The following is an 8,663-nucleotide window of genomic DNA, read 5'->3' on the forward strand; positions in this document are numbered from 1 at the left end:
GGAACACAATTACCAAAAAGGGGTAAAAAATTCCAAAAAGACACAAAATTATGAAAAGGGAACAAAATTATGAAAAGGGAACAAAATTATGAAAAAAGGAACAAAATTAACAAAAAAAATACTCAAAATTACAAAAAAGGAACACAATTACCAAAAAAGGTTTAAAATATTCAAAAAATAACACAAAATTACCAAAAAAGACTAAAAATTACAAAAAGGAACAAAAATGACCAAAAATCATGATAAAGATAGAGAATTACCAGAAAGGATGGCCCCTAGATACACATGGAGAAGCAGCCTGTTACTGGAGCTGAGTGGCTGCATCTCTGGACGGGATGGAAGAAAACTTTATGAGACGCATATTAAACATGTGACCATTGAAACTGGTGAAGTGAGTCATGGGAGAGACTCTCTCCTGATCTGAGAGACGATGAATCCCAGAGTCTGAGTCCAAGGACGTTTATTCACAGCTCGTAAAGACTTCCTGGCTCGCTGCAGCGTCTTTCTCTTCTGGCTGATCGCTGCCGAGCCGCCAGGTGATTTCTGTCCTCCTTTTCTTAAACTCTTGACCTCTCCACAGTTTCCTCTCCACCGGTCAGTCCGGCTCTGGCTGCTGTCCTTCAGCACTGGGAGATGAGAATAAGAATAATAATAAGAATAATAATAATAATAATAATAATAATAATGACACTTTGTCTATCGGCTACAGCTCCTTCATGAGATCAGGAGGCGAGTGGATCACAGGTTAAAGCAGATTGAAACGGGTTTGAGGGAGAAAGTGAGTGGGCCTCGTCCAGCTCCACGAGGAGGACTGTGGAGGTGGACTCCTTGTTGACAGAACAAAATTACCAAAAAAGACACAAAATAACTAAAAAACAAACAAAATTACCAAAAAAGACACAAAATAACTAAAAAACGAACAAAATTACCAAAAAAGACACAAAATAACTAAAAAACGAACAAAATTACCAAAAAAGACACAAAATAACTAAAAAACGAACAAAATTACCAAAAAGACCCAAAATTACCAAAAAAGACACAAAATAACTAAAAAACGAACAAAATTACCAAAAAAGACACAAAATAACTAAAAAACGAACAAAATTACCAAAAAGACCCAAAATTACCAAAAAAGACACAAAATAACTAAAAAACGAACAAAATTACCAAAAAAGGTACAGAATTACTTAATTAAAAGATGACCCCCTTCCCAACAGTTCCCACATAATGAACATATTGATCATATTGATCATATTGAAGTATTGAACATATTGAAGTATTGATCATATTGAAGTATTGAACATATTGGAGTATTGATCATATTGAAGTATTGAACATATTGAAGTATTGATCATATTGAAGTATTGAACATATTGAAGTATTGATCATATTGAACATAATGAACACATTGAACACATTGATCATATTGATCATATTGAAGTATTGATCATATTGATCATATTGAAGTATTGATCATATTGATCATATTGAAGTAGTGTGTGATGCAGTAAGCAGCGTTAGTGTCTCTGCGTGTCTTTATATATATATATGTGTATATATATATATATATGTATATATATGTGTATATATATACATATATATGTATATATATATATATATGTATATATATATGTGTATGTATATATATATATATACACATATATATATATACATATATATATATGTGTATATATATATATGTATATATATGTGTATATATATACATATATATGTATATATATATATGTATATATATATGTGTATGTATATATATATATATATATATATATATATATATATGGATGTGCTGCGAGCGTGTGGAGGTGTGAGCAGCAGGCAGCAGGTCTGCAGGTTTGGGAGGTTTGGAGTCAGAGTGACGTCAGCAGAGCTTCCAGCGTCCTCTCGGGGGTTTCAGGTGGTTTGGAAGTGGCCCATCCAGACCAGAACCACATTCCTCCTCAAGATAAAGTGTCTCGGTCCGTCCAGCGAGGAGTCGCTCCGTCATCAGAGCGAGCGCTGAGTCAGCAGGGAGAGCTGCTGGTCGTCTGGAGGACGGACAGATTCTTGTGGTCTGATGGACCCAACAAGACGCTTCAGAGGGGAAAGTGCTGAGGCAGAGACATGCAGGTAAGGCTGAGGCCTCCTCGTGACTTCCTGCTGGAGATCCATCACTGCTGATAGCAATCACAGCTGACGGCACAAACACACCACAGCTTCTTAGAAAGCACCAAGAGGAATCCTCTTCAGTTCATCCTGGGTCACCTCCTACTGACTCCACTCACTTTATTATAGAAAGTACCATAAACCTTCTGCTGTATTATCATTCACTGATGACTCCGAGACAAATATTCATAATAATAATAATAATAATAATACCTTTAGGGAGTTGTAGAGGCTTTTCTCAGCACAAAAACCTGAAATATATCCATGTGTCTTAATCATAAAGTCACCCATAGAGAGAGAGTCAGACTCAATAAATTATTATTAAAAAAAGGTCAAATGTCTGGAAGCAAAAGTTTCCAAACAAACAAATAACAGTAAACAACCGTGAGTAATTTAATTATGAAAAAAGACACAAAATGACCCAAAAAATATTTTAAAATACCCCAACAGTTTTCTCCACATGTTGTACGGATTGTCATGTTTCCAGCCTCTCCTGTCCTCTCCTCTCTGCTCTGTGTAAACAGCCTCTCCTGTCCTCTCCTCTCTGCTCTGTGTAAACAGCCTCTCCTGTCCTCTCCTCTCTGCTCTGTGTAAACAGCCTCTTCTGTCCTCTCCTCTCTGCTCTGTGTAAACAGCCTCTCCTGTCCTCTCCTCTCTGCTCTGTGTAAACAGCCTCTCCTGTCCTCTCCCCTCAGCTCTGTGTAAACAGCCTCTCCTGTCCTCTCCTCTCAGCTCTGTGTAAACAGCCTCTCCTGTCCTCTCCTCTCTGCTCTGTGTAAACAGCCTCTTCTGTCCTCTCCTCTCTGCTCTGTGTAAACAGCCTCTCCTGTCCTCTCCCCTCTGCTCTGTGTAAACAGCCTCTCCTGTCCTCTCCTCTCTGCTCTGTGTAAACAGCCTCTCCTGTCCTCTCCTCTCTGCTCTGTGTAAACAGCCTCTCCTGTCCTCTCCTCTCTGCTCTGTGTAAACAGCCTCTCCTGTCCTCTCCTCTCTGCTCTGTGTAAACAGGATCTGGTTTATTTTAAATGACACATGGAGAATAAAGAGATTCTGACACTAAAATCAACATTTAACACAAGTTATAGTCACTTTTTTACCACTGATGATGCGTTCAAGGGCCGTGGGAAAGTTCAGACTCTTTTTTTTCTAGGATAAACTGTGTTCTCGTGGTGGTTTTTGGGGTTCTGAGGGTTAAACCCCTCCTCCGACCTGTGGCGTCTCCTGGCTGTCCCTGCTGCTCGTCTCTCGTGTTTCTGTGAGAGCTCTTGAACGTCTCGTCATTCCTCCGGTGGTTACCGCCTCAGCGTCTGCTGAAGGAATGATGGCCTGAGCACATTTGTCTTCCTCCGTGCGTGAAGACTCTTGAAAGTCAATCAGAGGAGGATGTGTTAGTGTGTGAGCAGCTCCTCTATCTCTGCTGCTCCTTGATCTCCTCCCAGAGGCGTTCAGGGGTCGGAGGGACTGGAGACCAGTTTGATTTCAGCAGAATGAACCTCTGAACATGTTTCAGCTGTAGATGTGGGTGACGGGGCTCCAGCGAGCGGAGATGTCGCCCAACTCCAAACGTGGAATGTTTGTTTCCATAAACGAGGCTGAAGTGAACAAACAGACTTCCTGAACGTCACCAAGACATCTGTGAAAAAACTAATCTCACCGGTCACATGACCTGCTGGAGACCTGCTGAAGACCTCCTGCTCCACCTCCTCCTCCACCTCCTGCTCCTCCTCCACCTGCTCATTGTTTGACCAACTCATCAGGTTTCTACAGCAGTGAACTGAGCTCAGAGTTAGAAAAGGTGTTTAGTCTAAAACCAGATCAAACAGTAAATCTAAAGGTCTAAAACCAGATCAAACAGTAAATCTAAAGGTCTAAAACCAGATCAAACAGTAAATCTAAAGGTCTAAAACCAGATCAAACAGTAAATCTAAAGGTCTAAAACCAGATCAAACAGTAAATCTAAAGGTCTAAAACCAGATCAAACAGTAAATCTAAAGGTCTAAAACCAGATCAAACAGTAAATCTAAAGGTCTAAAACCAGATCAAACAGTAAATCTAAAGGTCTAAAAACCAGATCAAACAGTAAATCTAAAGGTCTAAAACCAGATCAAACAGTAAATCTAAAGGTCTAAAACCAGATCAAACAGTAAATCTAAAGGTCTAAAACCAGATCAAACAGTAAATCTAAAGGTCTAAAACCAGATCAAACAGTAAATCTAAAGGTCTAAAACCAGATCAAACAGTGAATCTAAAGGTCTAAAACCAGATCAAACAGTGAATCTAAAGGTCTAAAACCAGATCAAACAGTGAATCTAAAGGTCTAAAACCAGATCAAACAGTAAATCTAAAGGTCTAAAACCAGATCAAACAGTAAATCTAAAGGTCTAAAACCAGATCAAACAGTAAATCTAAAGGTCTAAAACCAGATCAAACAGTAAATCTAAAGGTCTAAAACCAGATCAAACAGTAAATCTAAAGGACTAAAACCAGATCAAACAGTAAATCTAAAGGTCTAAAACCAGATCAAACAGTAAATCTAAAGGTCTAAAACCAGACCAAACAGTAAATCTAAAGGTCTAAAACCAGATCAAACAGTAAATCTAAAGGTCTAAAACCAGATCAAACAGTAAATCTAAAGGTCTAAAACCAGATCAAACAGTAAATCTAAAGGTCTAAAACCAGATCAAACAGTAAATCTAAAGGTCTAAAACCAGATCAAACAGTAAATCTAAAGGTCTAAAACCAGATCAAACAGTAAATCTAAAGGACTAAAACCAGATCAAACAGTAAATCTAAAGGTCTAAAACCAGATCAAACAGTAAATCTAAAGGACTAAAACCAGATCAAACAGTAAATCTAAAGGTATAAAACCAGATCAAACAGTAAATCTAAAGGTCTAAAACCAGATCAAACAGTAAATCTAAAGGTCTAAAACCAGATCAAACAGTAAATCTAAAGGTCTAAAAACCAGATCAAACAGTAAATCTAAAGGTCTAAAACCAGATCAAACAGTAAATCTAAAGGTCTAAAACCAGATCAAACAGTAAATCTAAAGGACTAAAACCAGATCAAACAGTAAATCTAAAGGTCTAAAACCAGATCAAACAGTAAATCTAAAGGTCTAAAACCAGATCAAACAGTAAATCTAAAGGACTAAAACCAGATCAAACAGTAAATCTAAAGGTCTAAAAACCAGATCAAACAGTAAATCTAAAGGTCTAAAACCAGATCAAACAGTAAATCTAAAGGACTAAAACCAGATCAAACAGTAAATCTAAAGGTCTAAAACCAGATCAAACAGTAAATCTAAAGGTCTAAAACCAGATCAAACAGTAAATCTAAAGGACTAAAACCAGATCAAACAGTAAATCTAAAGGTCTAAAAACCAGATCAAACAGTAAATCTAAAGGTCTAAAATCAGATCAAACAGTAAATCTAAAGGTCTAAAACCAGATCAAACAGTAAATCTAAAGGACTAAAACCAGATCAAACAGTAAATCTAAAGGTCTAAAACCAGATCAAACAGTAAATCTAAAGGTCTAAAACCAGATCAAACAGTAAATCTAAAGGACTAAAACCAGATCAAACAGTAAATCTAAAGGTCTAAAACCAGATCAAACAGTAAATCTAAAGGACTAAAACCAGATCAAACAGTAAATCTGAGGGAAATGATCTTGCTGCATGGACAGATAATTTACCTTGACAAGATTTATTACATTAAGATTATTAAATCTAGAAATAAGCATGTTGAACACTTAAAATAATAAATGAACTCTTAAAACCAGATAAAGTAAAGCTGCCAGCAGTGATGAACTGGCCCGAGCAGAGTGACCTGATGATTATTTGGTTCTAGATTTTTAAAAAATTGTGTCTTTTTTGGTCTTTTTATGTCCTTTTTGTGTCGTTTTTGTCTTTTTTTTGTCTTTTGTTGTGTCTTTTTGTGTTTTTTTGTGTCTTTTTTTTGTCTTTTTTGTGTCTTTTTTTTGTCTTTTTGTGTCTTTTTTGTGTCTTTTTTGGTCTTTTTTGTGTCTTTTTTGTGTCTAGATTTTAAAAAATTTGAGTTTTTTGTGCCTTTTTTTGTTTTTGTCTTTTTTGTCTTTTTTGTGTCTTTTTGTGTCTTTTTTTTGTCTTTTTACATCTTCTTTTGGTCACAAAATGACAAAAAAAGACAAAAAATGTACAAACCAGATCAATTAAAGCTGCCAGCAGTGATGAACTGGCCCGAGCAGAGTGACCTGATGATTATTTGGTTCTTACCAAGATAAAAAAAAAACTTTAGATTTAGAAGTGTTAGATCATTTATCTGGTTTTAAGAGTTAATTTATTATTTTAAGTGTTCAACATGTTTATTTCTAGATTTAATAATCTTAATTCAATAAATCTTGTCAAGGTAAATTATCTGTCCATGCAGCAAGATCATTTCCCTCAGATTTACTGTTTTTATCTGGTTTTAGACTAAACACCTTTTTGCAGTGCAGATAAATGTCAGAGTTAGTGATGAGATATTATTATGTGATGACGGAGAGGACTAAACCTCTGATCCAGGTTTACGTCTGCTGGAGATAATAAAACCAATCATCAGATGCTTCATTTCATGCTGCAACACATAAAAGCTGCATGTGAGAGTGGCTGCTGTTCTCCTCTTTACATTAATGACAGAAGAGGAAGTCAGCACATGTTTCCTGCTGCTCAGACCTTCTTCTTCTTCTTCTGCTTCTTCTTCTTCTTCTTCTTCTTCTGCTTCTTCTTCTCTCTCATATCTACCTGCCGTCATTTCCTCAAACGCTCATTTCTTTGACGTCTCTGAGAGTCATTTTTTAAATATTTTTCTGATAGATTTCCCTGATGCAGGAGTGTAAGTGTGTCTGTGGTGAGCTGTGATTGATCACTGATCACTGATCACTGATCATTGATCAGTGATCAGTGATCAGTGATCAGTCAGAGGCTGGTGTGAGGTTGGGAGTGATGCTGTACAACCTGTTCCCTCTCCACACTAATTGGTGTCCGTCACTTGAAGTGGCTGAGCTGTTTATTCCTCAAGACACTTCACTTCCTGGAGAACATTGGCTCTCAGCTCCAGGCGTGTTCAAGCCTCCAGTTGAGCTCCCAGTGAAGGATGTTTTAACCTCCTGCTCCATCTTTAAACCTGTTCAAAGCTTCAGCAGCAGCTTCATGCTCAGAGCTTCACGTGGACTTTTCCCTCTTTTCCCACCTCGTTTACCAGCACAATCACTGTGCTTTGGTAGCATTTAAAATCTCATGGGTTTCTATTCTTGGCAACGAATAAAAAGAGAAAAGAAGCTCAATCTCCGGCTGCTTTCTCACCTCGGAACAGCTGACCAATCTGACATTTTGATGCAATTTGTGGGAAAAAGCAAATAAATTACAAGCTCTGCAGATTCTATACGTTTCCATGTTAACGTTTCCATACTTGACAAAGAAAAACCTAAATTAAATTTTGGTATCTTGGGAGACCGACCAGACTCACATGCAAGATTGTCTGTGCAAATAAAACACGAGCAAATAAATCACGAGCAAATGAAACAGAAGCAAATAAATCTTGAGCAAATAAAACACGAGCAAATAAAACACGAGGAACTAAAACAAGAGCAAATAAAACACGAGGAAATAAAACACAAGCAAATAAAACAAGAGCAAATAAAACATGAGAAAATAAAACTTGAGCAAATAAAACACGAGGAAATAAAACACAAGAAAATAAAACACGAGGAAATAAAACACAAGCAAATAAAACAAGAGCAAATAAAACACGAGCAAATAAAACACGAGCAAATAAAACACGAGCAAATAAAACACAAGCAAATAAAACACGAGCAAATAAAACAAGAGCAAATAAAACACGAGCAAATAAAACACAAGCAAATAAAACACAAGGAAATAAAACACAAGCAAATAAAACACAAGCAAATAAAACACGAGGAAATAAAACACAAGAAAATAAAACAAGCAAATAAAACACGAGCAAATAAAACACGAGCAAATAAAACACGAGGAAATAAAACAAGAAAATAAAATACGAGCAAATTGAAACATGAGCAAATAAAACACAAGAAAATAAAACACAAGCAAATAAAACATGAGAAAATAAAACGCAAGCAAATAAAACACAAGCAAATAAAACGCAAGCAAATAAAACAAAAGCAAATAAAACACGAGCAAATAAAACAAGAGCAAATAAATCACAAGAATAAATCTTTTGTTGCTCTTCTATGACATTTTTTTGTAAATTTGTTAATTTTTTTAGTATTGTTTTGTCTTTTTCGTCATTTTGTTGTTCTTTTAGTGGAGAAAGTGAGTCCTTTAGTCCGACCGAACGCCGAACGAGACATTTTAAAATGAACAAAATGTTGAAATGAACTGTGGTGAAGTGAAAACACGGTGAAAGGGTCAAACACGTTGCCGTGGATACGCATTGTCCCGCTTCTATGCTGATGACAGCTCGCCGTGTTAGCTGCCTGTCAATCAAAGGTAGCCACGCTGAGACG

The sequence above is a fragment of the Centropristis striata genome, chromosome 23 (genome assembly GCF_030273125.1).
Source record: "Centropristis striata isolate RG_2023a ecotype Rhode Island chromosome 23, C.striata_1.0, whole genome shotgun sequence".
Classification (NCBI taxonomy): Eukaryota; Metazoa; Chordata; class Actinopteri; order Perciformes; family Serranidae; genus Centropristis; species Centropristis striata.